The 13,683-nt window shown below is 45.7% G+C and overlaps 10 non-coding genes and 1 pseudogene across 10 annotated transcripts; all 11 read left to right on the top strand.

The window, feature by feature from the left end:
• The first annotated feature begins 186 nt into the window (after nt 1-186).
• On the top strand, nt 187-377 carry LOC141235983 (U2 spliceosomal RNA). Its single transcript, XR_012301682.1, has one exon. It is a non-coding gene; the product is annotated as a U2 spliceosomal RNA (small nuclear RNA).
• Nucleotides 378-1,492: 1,115 nt separating this feature from the next.
• LOC141235981 (U2 spliceosomal RNA) lies at nt 1,493-1,683 on the top strand. The gene has a single exon (XR_012301680.1). It is a non-coding gene; the product is annotated as a U2 spliceosomal RNA (small nuclear RNA).
• Nucleotides 1,684-2,798: 1,115 nt separating this feature from the next.
• On the top strand, nt 2,799-2,989 carry LOC141235980 (U2 spliceosomal RNA). Its single transcript, XR_012301679.1, has one exon. It is a non-coding gene; the product is annotated as a U2 spliceosomal RNA (small nuclear RNA).
• A 1,115-nt stretch (nt 2,990-4,104) lies between these two features.
• LOC141235979 (U2 spliceosomal RNA) lies at nt 4,105-4,295 on the top strand. Its single transcript, XR_012301678.1, has one exon. It is a non-coding gene; the product is annotated as a U2 spliceosomal RNA (small nuclear RNA).
• Nucleotides 4,296-5,410: 1,115 nt separating this feature from the next.
• Nucleotides 5,411-5,601, top strand: LOC141235978 (U2 spliceosomal RNA). Its single transcript, XR_012301677.1, has one exon. It is a non-coding gene; the product is annotated as a U2 spliceosomal RNA (small nuclear RNA).
• A 1,115-nt stretch (nt 5,602-6,716) lies between these two features.
• Nucleotides 6,717-6,907, top strand: LOC141235977 (U2 spliceosomal RNA). Its single transcript, XR_012301676.1, has one exon. It is a non-coding gene; the product is annotated as a U2 spliceosomal RNA (small nuclear RNA).
• Nucleotides 6,908-8,022: 1,115 nt separating this feature from the next.
• LOC141236379 (U2 spliceosomal RNA) lies at nt 8,023-8,176 on the top strand (annotated as a pseudogene).
• Nucleotides 8,177-9,346: 1,170 nt separating this feature from the next.
• On the top strand, nt 9,347-9,539 carry LOC141236334 (U2 spliceosomal RNA). The gene has a single exon (XR_012302019.1). It is a non-coding gene; the product is annotated as a U2 spliceosomal RNA (small nuclear RNA).
• A 1,115-nt stretch (nt 9,540-10,654) lies between these two features.
• On the top strand, nt 10,655-10,845 carry LOC141235975 (U2 spliceosomal RNA). The gene has a single exon (XR_012301674.1). It is a non-coding gene; the product is annotated as a U2 spliceosomal RNA (small nuclear RNA).
• Nucleotides 10,846-11,960: 1,115 nt separating this feature from the next.
• LOC141236257 (U2 spliceosomal RNA) lies at nt 11,961-12,151 on the top strand. Its single transcript, XR_012301949.1, has one exon. It is a non-coding gene; the product is annotated as a U2 spliceosomal RNA (small nuclear RNA).
• A 1,115-nt stretch (nt 12,152-13,266) lies between these two features.
• On the top strand, nt 13,267-13,457 carry LOC141235974 (U2 spliceosomal RNA). The gene has a single exon (XR_012301673.1). It is a non-coding gene; the product is annotated as a U2 spliceosomal RNA (small nuclear RNA).
• The last annotated feature ends 226 nt before the right edge of the window (nt 13,458-13,683 follow it).

Below are 13,683 nucleotides of genomic sequence, written 5' to 3'. Positions count from 1 at the left end.
TAAAGAGGTGGAGTTATGCAGATCTAAAACGCGTGGATTGCAGCAGCAGCAAGCCGAAAAGTGCAGGCATGTAAGGGATCTAGAGGTTGACAACATGTCTTCTTAACGGGAGTCCAGGAGCTCATCTCCACAAATGGACTTTTCAGGATCCTTGGGTGGCTCCGTAGTTTGAAACCAATTCTGGTTATCGCTTCTCGGCCTTTTGGCTAAGATCAAGTGTAGTATCTGTTCTTATCAGTTTAATATCTGATACGTCCCCTATCTGGGGACCATATATTAAATGGATTTTTAGAACAGGGAGATGGAAAAAGAGCTTGCTCTGTCCACTCCACGCATTGACCTGGTATTGCAGTATCTCCAGGACCGGTGCACCCCTTCTTTAATGCAGTTTCTAAAATCAGAAAGAATTGAATTCAATGTTTTTTGTTCATTTTGCTTGTTTGTCGGATTTTGGGATGGACTCTTTGGCTTTGCTTTTCTTCTCCTCATTGGATTTTTCATGTTCAAAGTTGCAGAAGCCAGATTACAAGCTCATTTTGGTTCAACTTCAGCAACTGTGCATTGCATTGCCATGTAATGTGATGCAATGCTATCTTTCTAGCTCTCCCTTTTTACTTCCTTTTGGATAAACAGACATATTAGGCAAGCATTTTGGAGCTTTCACCTAAATAACTACAGGTGGTGAGATAAGCTGCACAATATAATTGACCTTTCAGTATATTGTTGCACACACACCATCTATTTAGCAAATGCCCTTGTTATCAACAGCAGCCTTTTAAACTCACCTGAGCTAACAGGTATGTGCGCTGGTTACTCTGCTGCGCTTAAAATTTCTTTTTTGGTTTGCTACAATGCCTTTTCTGAAACGTTGTCTCCTTCTGCTGGAACACTGACTTCTTTCATTTAATGCCTGCAGACTATAAAAGAGAACCCAACCCAAAAAGTTTGGTTGATTAGTCTGTGGCATTCTGTTAAACTGTTGCTTATGGCGGTCTCTGTGAGCTTCTCAGCGACATTCAGCCAGCCAGGTATCCTGCCTGCAGTAGATGGAATGTGGCAATGGAACGCTGGCTGCGCGTGTCATAATAGGCTCTGAGCCTTTATATACCTGTGCACAGCAGCAGCCACCTTCAGTCTGCTGCTGGACAGCCAGCAGCAGCAGCAGCAGGAGAGGTATGTAATCAGGAGCCCTCCTGCTTAGGGTAGACAGCTGCTCGTTCCACCCCACCCCCCGCCTTAATTGGTTCTCCTCCCTTCCAACGGTGTTGAGGCGGGTGGGAACAGCAGGGGGTGAAGGTGCTGTGTTTAAAGAGGTGGAGTTATGCAGATCTAAAACGCGTGGATTGCAGCAGCAGCAAGCCGAAAAGTGCAGGCATGTAAGGGATCTAGAGGTTGACAACATGTCTTCTTAACGGGAGTCCAGGAGCTCATCTCCACAAATGGACTTTTCAGGATCCTTGGGTGGCTCCGTAGTTTGAAACCAATTCTGGTTATCGCTTCTCGGCCTTTTGGCTAAGATCAAGTGTAGTATCTGTTCTTATCAGTTTAATATCTGATACGTCCCCTATCTGGGGACCATATATTAAATGGATTTTTAGAACAGGGAGATGGAAAAAGAGCTTGCTCTGTCCACTCCACGCATTGACCTGGTATTGCAGTATCTCCAGGACCGGTGCACCCCTTCTTTAATGCAGTTTCTAAAATCAGAAAGAATTGAATTCAATGTTTTTTGTTCATTTTGCTTGTTTGTCGGATTTTGGGATGGACTCTTTGGCTTTGCTTTTCTTCTCCTCATTGGATTTTTCATGTTCAAAGTTGCAGAAGCCAGATTACAAGCTCATTTTGGTTCAACTTCAGCAACTGTGCATTGCATTGCCATGTAATGTGATGCAATGCTATCTTTCTAGCTCTCCCTTTTTACTTCCTTTTGGATAAACAGACATATTAGGCAAGCATTTTGGAGCTTTCACCTAAATAACTACAGGTGGTGAGATAAGCTGCACAATATAATTGACCTTTCAGTATATTGTTGCACACACACCATCTATTTAGCAAATGCCCTTGTTATCAACAGCAGCCTTTTAAACTCACCTGAGCTAACAGGTATGTGCGCTGGTTACTCTGCTGCGCTTAAAATTTCTTTTTTGGTTTGCTACAATGCCTTTTCTGAAACGTTGTCTCCTTCTGCTGGAACACTGACTTCTTTCATTTAATGCCTGCAGACTATAAAAGAGAACCCAACCCAAAAAGTTTGGTTGATTAGTCTGTGGCATTCTGTTAAACTGTTGCTTATGGCGGTCTCTGTGAGCTTCTCAGCGACATTCAGCCAGCCAGGTATCCTGCCTGCAGTAGATGGAATGTGGCAATGGAACGCTGGCTGCGCGTGTCATAATAGGCTCTGAGCCTTTATATACCTGTGCACAGCAGCAGCCACCTTCAGTCTGCTGCTGGACAGCCAGCAGCAGCAGCAGCAGGAGAGGTATGTAATCAGGAGCCCTCCTGCTAAGGGTAGACAGCTGGTCGTTCCACCCCACCCCCCGCCTTAATTGGTTCTCCTCCCTTCCAACGGTGTTGAGGCGGGTGGGAACAGCAGGGGGTGAAGGTGCTGTGTTTAAAGAGGTGGAGTTATGCAGATCTAAAACGCGTGGATTGCAGCAGCAGCAAGCCGAAAAGTGCAGGCATGTAAGGGATCTAGAGGTTGACAACATGTCTTCTTAACGGGAGTCCAGGAGCTCATCTCCACAAATGGACTTTTCAGGATCCTTGGGTGGCTCCGTAGTTTGAAACCAATTCTGGTTATCGCTTCTCGGCCTTTTGGCTAAGATCAAGTGTAGTATCTGTTCTTATCAGTTTAATATCTGATACGTCCCCTATCTGGGGACCATATATTAAATGGATTTTTAGAACAGGGAGATGGAAAAAGAGCTTGCTCTGTCCACTCCACGCATTGACCTGGTATTGCAGTATCTCCAGGACCGGTGCACCCCTTCTTTAATGCAGTTTCTAAAATCAGAAAGAATTGAATTCAATGTTTTTTGTTCATTTTGCTTGTTTGTCGGATTTTGGGATGGACTCTTTGGCTTTGCTTTTCTTCTCCTCATTGGATTTTTCATGTTCAAAGTTGCAGAAGCCAGATTACAAGCTCATTTTGGTTCAACTTCAGCAACTGTGCATTGCATTGCCATGTAATGTGATGCAATGCTATCTTTCTAGCTCTCCCTTTTTACTTCCTTTTGGATAAACAGACATATTAGGCAAGCATTTTGGAGCTTTCACCTAAATAACTACAGGTGGTGAGATAAGCTGCACAATATAATTGACCTTTCAGTATATTGTTGCACACACACCATCTATTTAGCAAATGCCCTTGTTATCAACAGCAGCCTTTTAAACTCACCTGAGCTAACAGGTATGTGCGCTGGTTACTCTGCTGCGCTTAAAATTTCTTTTTTGGTTTGCTACAATGCCTTTTCTGAAACGTTGTCTCCTTCTGCTGGAACACTGACTTCTTTCATTTAATGCCTGCAGACTATAAAAGAGAACCCAACCCAAAAAGTTTGGTTGATTAGTCTGTGGCATTCTGTTAAACTGTTGCTTATGGCGGTCTCTGTGAGCTTCTCAGCGACATTCAGCCAGCCAGGTATCCTGCCTGCAGTAGATGGAATGTGGCAATGGAACGCTGGCTGCGCGTGTCATACTAGGCTCTGAGCCTTTATATACCTGTGCACAGCAGCAGCCACCTTCAGTCTGCTGCTGGACAGCCAGCAGCAGCAGCAGCAGGAGAGGTATGTAATCAGGAGCCCTCCTGCTAAGGGTAGACAGCTGCTCGTTCCACCCCACCCCCCGCCTTAATTGGTTCTCCTCCCTTCCAACGGTGTTGAGGCGGGTGGGAACAGCAGGGGGTGAAGGTGCTGTGTTTAAAGAGGTGGAGTTATGCAGATCTAAAACGCGTGGATTGCAGCAGCAGCAAGCCGAAAAGTGCAGGCATGTAAGGGATCTAGAGGTTGACAACATGTCTTCTTAACGGGAGTCCAGGAGCTCATCTCCACAAATGGACTTTTCAGGATCCTTGGGTGGCTCCGTAGTTTGAAACCAATTCTGGTTATCGCTTCTCGGCCTTTTGGCTAAGATCAAGTGTAGTATCTGTTCTTATCAGTTTAATATCTGATACGTCCCCTATCTGGGGACCATATATTAAATGGATTTTTAGAACAGGGAGATGGAAAAAGAGCTTGCTCTGTCCACTCCACGCATTGACCTGGTATTGCAGTATCTCCAGGACCGGTGCACCCCTTCTTTAATGCAGTTTCTAAAATCAGAAAGAATTGAATTCAATGTTTTTTGTTCATTTTGCTTGTTTGTCGGATTTTGGGATGGACTCTTTGGCTTTGCTTTTCTTCTCCTCATTGGATTTTTCATGTTCAAAGTTGCAGAAGCCAGATTACAAGCTCATTTTGGTTCAACTTCAGCAACTGTGCATTGCATTGCCATGTAATGTGATGCAATGCTATCTTTCTAGCTCTCCCTTTTTACTTCCTTTTGGATAAACAGACATATTAGGCAAGCATTTTGGAGCTTTCACCTAAATAACTACAGGTGGTGAGATAAGCTGCACAATATAATTGACCTTTCAGTATATTGTTGCACACACACCATCTATTTAGCAAATGCCCTTGTTATCAACAGCAGCCTTTTAAACTCACCTGAGCTAACAGGTATGTGCGCTGGTTACTCTGCTGCGCTTAAAATTTCTTTTTTGGTTTGCTACAATGCCTTTTCTGAAACGTTGTCTCCTTCTGCTGGAACACTGACTTCTTTCATTTAATGCCTGCAGACTATAAAAGAGAACCCAACCCAAAAAGTTTGGTTGATTAGTCTGTGGCATTCTGTTAAACTGTTGCTTATGGCGGTCTCTGTGAGCTTCTCAGCGACATTCAGCCAGCCAGGTATCCTGCCTGCAGTAGATGGAATGTGGCAATGGAACGCTGGCTGCGCGTGTCATAATAGGCTCTGAGCCTTTATATACCTGTGCACAGCAGCAGCCACCTTCAGTCTGCTGCTGGACAGCCAGCAGCAGCAGCAGCAGGAGAGGTATGTAATCAGGAGCCCTCCTGCTAAGGGTAGACAGCTGCTCGTTCCACCCCACCCCCCGCCTTAATTGGTTCTCCTCCCTTCCAACGGTGTTGAGGCGGGTGGGAACAGCAGGGGGTGAAGGTGCTGTGTTTAAAGAGGTGGAGTTATGCAGATCTAAAACGCGTGGATTGCAGCAGCAGCAAGCCGAAAAGTGCAGGCATGTAAGGGATCTAGAGGTTGACAACATGTCTTCTTAACGGGAGTCCAGGAGCTCATCTCCACAAATGGACTTTTCAGGATCCTTGGGTGGCTCCGTAGTTTGAAACCAATTCTGGTTATCGCTTCTCGGCCTTTTGGCTAAGATCAAGTGTAGTATCTGTTCTTATCAGTTTAATATCTGATACGTCCCCTATCTGGGGACCATATATTAAATGGATTTTTAGAACAGGGAGATGGAAAAAGAGCTTGCTCTGTCCACTCCACGCATTGACCTGGTATTGCAGTATCTCCAGGACCGGTGCACCCCTTCTTTAATGCAGTTTCTAAAATCAGAAAGAATTGAATTCAATGTTTTTTGTTCATTTTGCTTGTTTGTCGGATTTTGGGATGGACTCTTTGGCTTTGCTTTTCTTCTCCTCATTGGATTTTTCATGTTCAAAGTTGCAGAAGCCAGATTACAAGCTCATTTTGGTTCAACTTCAGCAACTGTGCATTGCATTGCCATGTAATGTGATGCAATGCTATCTTTCTAGCTCTCCCTTTTTACTTCCTTTTGGATAAACAGACATATTAGGCAAGCATTTTGGAGCTTTCACCTAAATAACTACAGGTGGTGAGATAAGCTGCACAATATAATTGACCTTTCAGTATATTGTTGCACACACACCATCTATTTAGCAAATGCCCTTGTTATCAACAGCAGCCTTTTAAACTCACCTGAGCTAACAGGTATGTGCGCTGGTTACTCTGCTGCGCTTAAAATTTCTTTTTTGGTTTGCTACAATGCCTTTTCTGAAACGTTGTCTCCTTCTGCTGGAACACTGACTTCTTTCATTTAATGCCTGCAGACTATAAAAGAGAACCCAACCCAAAAAGTTTGGTTGATTAGTCTGTGGCATTCTGTTAAACTGTTGCTTATGGCGGTCTCTGTGAGCTTCTCAGCGACATTCAGCCAGCCAGGTATTCTGCCTGCAGTAGATGGAATGTGGCAATGGAACGCTGGCTGCGCGTGTCATAATAGGCTCTGAGCCTTTATATACCTGTGCACAGCAGCAGCCACCTTCAGTCTGCTGCTGGACAGCCAGCAGCAGCAGCAGCAGGAGAGGTATGTAATCAGGAGCCCTCCTGCTAAGGGTAGACAGCTGCTCGTTCCACCCCACCCCCCGCCTTAATTGGTTCTCCTCCCTTCCAACGGTGTTGAGGCGGGTGGGAACAGCAGGGGGTGAAGGTGCTGTGTTTAAAGAGGTGGAGTTATGCAGATCTAAAACGCGTGGATTGCAGCAGCAGCAAGCCGAAAAGTGCAGGCATGTAAGGGATCTAGAGGTTGACAACATGTCTTCTTAACGGGAGTCCAGGAGCTCATCTCCACAAATGGACTTTTCAGGATCCTTGGGTGGCTCCGTAGTTTGAAACCAATTCTGGTTATCGCTTCTCGGCCTTTTGGCTAAGATCAAGTGTAGTATCTGTTCTTATCAGTTTAATATCTGATACGTCCCCTATCTGGGGACCATATATTAAATGGATTTTTAGAACAGGGAGATGGAAAAAGAGCTTGCTCTGTCCACTCCACGCATTGACCTGGTATTGCAGTATCTCCAGGACCGGTGCACCCCTTCTTTAATGCAGTTTCTAAAATCAGAAAGAATTGAATTCAATGTTTTTTGTTCATTTTGCTTGTTTGTCGGATTTTGGGATGGACTCTTTGGCTTTGCTTTTCTTCTCCTCATTGGATTTTTCATGTTCAAAGTTGCAGAGGCCAGATTACAAGCTCATTTTGGTTCAACTTCAGCAACTGTGCATTGCATTGCCATGTAATGTGATGCAATGCTATCTTTCTAGCTCTCCCTTTTTACTTCCTTTTGGATAAACAGACATATTAGGCAAGCATTTTGGAGCTTTCACCTAAATAACTACAGGTGGTGAGATAAGCTGCACAATATAATTGACCTTTCAGTATATTGTTGCACACACACCATCTATTTAGCAAATGCCCTTGTTATCAACAGCAGCCTTTTAAACTCACCTGAGCTAACAGGTATGTGCGCTGGTTACTCTGCTGCGCTTAAAATTTCTTTTTTGGTTTGCTACAATGCCTTTTCTGAAACGTTGTCTCCCTCTGCTGGAACACTGACTTCTTTCATTTAATGCCTGCAGACTATAAAAGAGAACCCAACCCAAAAAGTTTGGTTGATTAGTCTGTGGCATTCTGTTAAACTGTTGCTTATGGCGGTCTCTGTGAGCTTCTCAGCGACATTCAGCCAGCCAGGTATCCTGCCTGCAGTAGATGGAATGTGGCAATGGAACGCTGGCTGCGCGTGTCATAATAGGCTCTGAGCCTTTATATACCTGTGCACAGCAGCAGCCACCTTCAGTCTGCTGCTGGACAGCCAGCAGCAGCAGCAGCAGGAGAGGTATGTAATCAGGAGCCCTCCTGCTAAGGGTAGACAGCTGCTCGTTCCACCCCACCCCCCGCCTTAATTGGTTCTCCTCCCTTCCAACGGTGTTGAGGCGGGTGGGAACAGCAGGGGGTGAAGGTGCTGTGTTTAAAGAGGTGGAGTTATGCAGATCTAAAACGCGTGGATTGCAGCAGCAGCAAGCCGAAAAGTGCAGGCATGTAAGGGATCTAGAGGTTGACAACATGTCTTCTTAACGGGAGTCCAGGAGCTCATCTCCACAAATGGACTTTTCAGGATCCTTGGGTGGCTCCGTAGTTTGAAACCAATTCTGGTTATCGCTTCTCGGCCTTTTGGCTAAGATCAAGTGTAGTATCTGTTCTTATCAGTGAGGGTAAGGCACTCATCCTGCGTAATGAGGTCCTGCCCGTCTTGCAGTACACGGCGCAGGCCTGGCCCCCACACGTCACTGTGTGCAGGGCCATTACCAGGACAGTGTTTCACTTTGTCTGGGGATCCAAGATGGACAGAGTCAGGCGGGCCGTCATGTACAAGGAGCCTCGCAAGGGTGGGAAGGGCGTTCCAGATATCCCCACCCTCCTGCGATCCTCTTTTGTGTGTGATTGTGTCCGCCGGACTTTGCAAGTCAAGAATGGCTCCGCGGGCAGGTCCATGTCTCGCTTCTTCCTGCTTCCTCTTTGGAGGCGACTCGGCTGGGACAAGTGGGACAGCTCCTTCCCCTACAACTGGACGACGCCATGGTTCTACGGAGACGTCGTTCGATTTGTGGGGGAGCATCAACTGGAGGGACTCAAGCCCGACTTGTGGAAGCCCAAAACTATCCACAAGCTAATCAGAGCCAAGGATGACGTGGAGAACATCACAGGACTTCACCAGGACACGCTGGAGACTGTGTGGACAAATGTGTCGTCTGACAGGCTGACCAACGGGCACAAGGACTTGTCGTGGATGGCGATTCAGGGCGGACTGCCCGTCCGGTCATTCATGCATGCCCGGAACCTGTGCAAGACCCGGTACTGCCCAAGGTGCCCCTTCGTGGAGGAAACATCTTTGCACACTTTTTGGGACTGCGGATTTGCACAGCGCCTATTGACTGCACTTGAGGACGACCTGAGGAACTCTGTCCCCAGGGCGAGCCTATCGCACCATTCTGTGCTTTACGGACTCTTCCCTGGGGTTCATACCGTCGGAGCCATCCAGGAGGCTTGGCGCCTTATGAACTGCTTCAAGGATGCCGTTTGGGTCGCCAGGAACCGGCTCATCTTGAGGAGGGAGAGGATGTCCATCCAGGACTGCCGCAGGCTGATCCACAGCCTGCTCAGAGACTATTCCATCATGGACGGTCCGGAGGACGAGGACGAGGACTAAACCCCTCCTCCCCCTCTCCCCTTATGTGTCTTGTCTTTCAATAAAGCTTCGGGCCTGTGATTTTCCCCTCCCCATCCCCTTTTTCCCAATCCCCATCCCTTATCACGGTTCGTCGTACTGTATTGATTGACATGCTTTTTCTTTCAGATTGAGTGTTTTGTGTAGCATAGGGGTGTGATGTGTCTAGTTAGTGCGTCGTATCCTCATGCTATGTAAATATGATGTAGAATTCTGTGTGTACTGGGCTGCGGCACTGTACACTGTCTGTTAACTTATTTTTTGTGCTAATAAAAGATATATTCAATCAAAAAATCTGTTCTTATCAGTTTAATATCTGATACGTCCCCTATCTGGGGACCATATATTAAATGGATTTTTAGAACAGGGAGATGGAAAAAGAGCTTGCTCTGTCCACTCCACGCATTGACCTGGTATTGCAGTATCTCCAGGACCGGTGCACCCCTTCTTTAATGCAGTTTCTAAAATCAGAAAGAATTGAATTCAATGTTTTTTGTTCATTTTGCTTGTTTGTCGGATTTTGGGATGGACTCTTTGGCTTTGCTTTTCTTCTCCTCATTGGATTTTTCATGTTCAAAGTTGCAGAAGCCAGATTACAAGCTCATTTTGGTTCAACTTCAGCAACTGTGCATTGCATTGCCATGTAATGTGATGCAATGCTATCTTTCTAGCTCTCCCTTTTTACTTCCTTTTGGATAAACAGACATATTAGGCAAGCATTTTGGAGCTTTCACCTAAATAACTACAGGTGGTGAGATAAGCTGCACAATATAATTGACCTTTCAGTATATTGTTGCACACACACCATCTATTTAGCAAATGCCCTTGTTATCAACAGCAGCCTTTTAAACTCACCTGAGCTAACAGGTATGTGCGCTGGTTACTCTGCTGCGCTTAAAATTTCTTTTTTGGTTTGCTACAATGCCTTTTCTGAAACGTTGTCTCCTTCTGCTGGAACACTGACTTCTTTCATTTAATGCCTGCAGACTATAAAAGAGAACCCAACCCAAAAAGTTTGGTTGATTAGTCTGTGGCATTCTGTTAAACTGTTGCTTATGGCGGTCTCTGTGAGCTTCTCAGCGACATTCAGCCAGCCAGGTATCCTGCCTGCAGTAGATGGAATGTGGCAATGGAACGCTGGCTGCGCGTGTCATAATAGGCTCTGAGCCTTTATATACCTGTGCACAGCAGCAGCCACCTTCAGTCTGCTGCTGGACAGCCAGCAGCAGCAGCAGCAGGAGAGGTATGTAATCAGGAGCCCTCCTGCTAAGGGTAGACAGCTGCTCGTTCCACCCCACCCCCCGCCTTAATTGGTTCTCCTCCCTTCCAACGGTGTTGAGGCGGGTGGGAACAGCAGGGGGTGAAGGTGCTGTGTTTAAAGAGGTGGAGTTATGCAGATCTAAAACGCGTGGATTGCAGCAGCAGCAAGCCGAAAAGTGCAGGCATGTAAGGGATCTAGAGGTTGACAACATGTCTTCTTAACGGGAGTCCAGGAGCTCATCTCCACAAATGGACTTTTCAGGATCCTTGGGTGGCTCCGTAGTTTGAAACCAATTCTGGTTATCGCTTCTCGGCCTTTTGGCTAAGATCAAGTGTAGTATCTGTTCTTATCAGTTTAATATCTGATACGTCCCCTATCTGGGGACCATATATTAAATGGATTTTTAGAACAGGGAGATGGAAAAAGAGCTTGCTCTGTCCACTCCACGCATTGACCTGGTATTGCAGTATCTCCAGGACCGGTGCACCCCTTCTTTAATGCAGTTTCTAAAATCAGAAAGAATTGAATTCAATGTTTTTTGTTCATTTTGCTTGTTTGTCGGATTTTGGGATGGACTCTTTGGCTTTGCTTTTCTTCTCCTCATTGGATTTTTCATGTTCAAAGTTGCAGAAGCCAGATTACAAGCTCATTTTGGTTCAACTTCAGCAACTGTGCATTGCATTGCCATGTAATGTGATGCAATGCTATCTTTCTAGCTCTCCCTTTTTACTTCCTTTTGGATAAACAGACATATTAGGCAAGCATTTTGGAGCTTTCACCTAAATAACTACAGGTGGTGAGATAAGCTGCACAATATAATTGACCTTTCAGTATATTGTTGCACACACACCATCTATTTAGCAAATGCCCTTGTTATCAACAGCAGCCTTTTAAACTCACCTGAGCTAACAGGTATGTGCGCTGGTTACTCTGCTGCGCTTAAAATTTCTTTTTTGGTTTGCTACAATGCCTTTTCTGAAACGTTGTCTCCTTCTGCTGGAACACTGACTTCTTTCATTTAATGCCTGCAGACTATAAAAGAGAACCCAACCCAAAAAGTTTGGTTGATTAGTCTGTGGCATTCTGTTAAACTGTTGCTTATGGCGGTCTCTGTGAGCTTCTCAGCGACATTCAGCCAGCCAGGTATCCTGCCTGCAGTAGATGGAATGTGGCAATGGAACGCTGGCTGCGCGTGTCATAATAGGCTCTGAGCCTTTATATACCTGTGCACAGCAGCAGCCACCTTCAGTCTGCTGCTGGACAGCCAGCAGCAGCAGCAGCAGGAGAGGTATGTAATCAGGAGCCCTCCTGCTAAGGGTAGACAGCTGCTCGTTTCACCCCACCCCCCGCCTTAATTGGTTCTCCTCCCTTCCAACGGTGTTGAGGCGGGTGGGAACAGCAGGGGGTGAAGGTGCTGTGTTTAAAGAGGTGGAGTTATTCAGATCTAAAACGCGTGGATTGCAGCAGCAGCAAGCCGAAAAGTGCAGGCATGTAAGGGATCTAGAGGTTGACAACATGTCTTCTTAACGGGAGTCCAGGAGCTCATCTCCACAAATGGACTTTTCAGGATCCTTGGGTGGCTCCGTAGTTTGAAACCAATTCTGGTTATCGCTTCTCGGCCTTTTGGCTAAGATCAAGTGTAGTATCTGTTCTTATCAGTTTAATATCTGATACGTCCCCTATCTGGGGACCATATATTAAATGGATTTTTAGAACAGGGAGATGGAAAAAGAGCTTGCTCTGTCCACTCCACGCATTGACCTGGTATTGCAATATCTCCAGGACCGGTGCACTCCTTCTTTAATGCAGTTTCTAAAATCAGAAAGAATTGAATTCAATGTTTTTTGTTCATTTTGCTTGTTTGTCGGATTTTGGGATGGACTCTTTGGCTTTGCTTTTCTTCTCCTCATTGGATTTTTCATGTTCAAAGTTGCAGAAGCCAGATTACAAGCTCATTTTGGTTCAACTTCAGCAACTGTGCATTGCATTGCCATGTAATGTGATGCAATGCTATCTTTCTAGCTCTCCCTTTTTACTTCCTTTTGGATAAACAGACATATTAGGCAAGCATTTTGGAGCTTTCACCTAAATAACTACAGGTGGTGAGATAAGCTGCACAATATAATTGACCTTTCAGTATATTGTTGCACACACACCATCTATTTAGCAAATGCCCTTGTTATCAACAGCAGCCTTTTAAACTCACCTGAGCTAACAGGTATGTGCGCTGGTTACTCTGCTGCGCTTAAAATTTCTTTTTTGGTTTGCTACAATGCCTTTTCTGAAACGTTGTCTCCTTCTGCTGGAACACTGACTTCTTTCATTTAATGCCTGCAGACTATAAAAGAGAACCCAACCCAAAAAGTTTGGTTGATTAGTCTGTGGCATTCTGTTAAACTGTTGCTTATGGCGGTCTCTGTGAGCTTCTCAGCGACATTCAGCCAGCCAGGTATCCTGCCTGCAGTAGATGGAATGTGGCAATGGAACGCTGGCTGCGCGTGTCATAATAGGCTCTGAGCCTTTATATACCTGTGCACAGCAGCAGCCACCTTCAGTCTGCTGCTGGACAGCCAGCAGCAGCAGCAGCAGGAGAGGTATGTAATCAGGAGCCCTCCTGCTAAGGGTAGACAGCTGCTCGTTCCACCCCACCCCCCGCCTTAATTGGTTCTCCTCCCTTCCAACGGTGTTGAGGCGGGTGGGAACAGCAGGGGGTGAAGGTGCTGTGTTTAAAGAGGTGGAGTTATGCAGATCTAAAACGCGTGGATTGCAGCAGCAGCAAGCCGAAAAGTGCAGGCATGTAAGGGATCTAGAGGTTGACAACATGTCTTCTTAACGGGAGTCCAGGAGCTCATCTCCACAAATGGACTTTTCAGGATCCTTGGGTGGCTCCGTAGTTCGAAACCAATTCTGGTTATCGCTTCTCGGCCTTTTGGCTAAGATCAAGTGTAGTATCTGTTCTTATCAGTTTAATATCTGATACGTCCCCTATCTGGGGACCATATATTAAATGGATTTTTAGAACAGGGAGATGGAAAAAGAGCTTGCTCTGTCCACTCCACGCATTGACCTGGTATTGCAGTATCTCCAGGACCGGTGCACCCCTTCTTTAATGCAGTTTCTAAAATCAGAAAGAATTGAATTCAATGTTTTTTGTTCATTTTGCTTGTTTGTCGGATTTTGGGATGGACTCTTTGGCTTTGCTTTTCTTCTCCTCATTGGATTTTTCATGTTCAAAGTTGCAGAAGCCAGATTACAAGCTCATTTTGGTTCAACTTCAGCAACTGTGCATTGCATTGCCATGTAATGTGATGCAATGCTATCTTTCTAGCT

Source organism: Phyllobates terribilis, unplaced genomic scaffold, assembly GCF_046119375.1.
Source record: "Phyllobates terribilis strain yellow unplaced genomic scaffold, ASM4611937v1 Scaffold_693__1_contigs__length_808095, whole genome shotgun sequence".
In the NCBI taxonomy this organism is placed as follows: domain Eukaryota; kingdom Metazoa; phylum Chordata; class Amphibia; order Anura; family Dendrobatidae; genus Phyllobates; species Phyllobates terribilis.
Note: the sequence above shows the minus strand (reverse complement) of the source record. Positions and strands in the feature narration are given on the sequence as shown.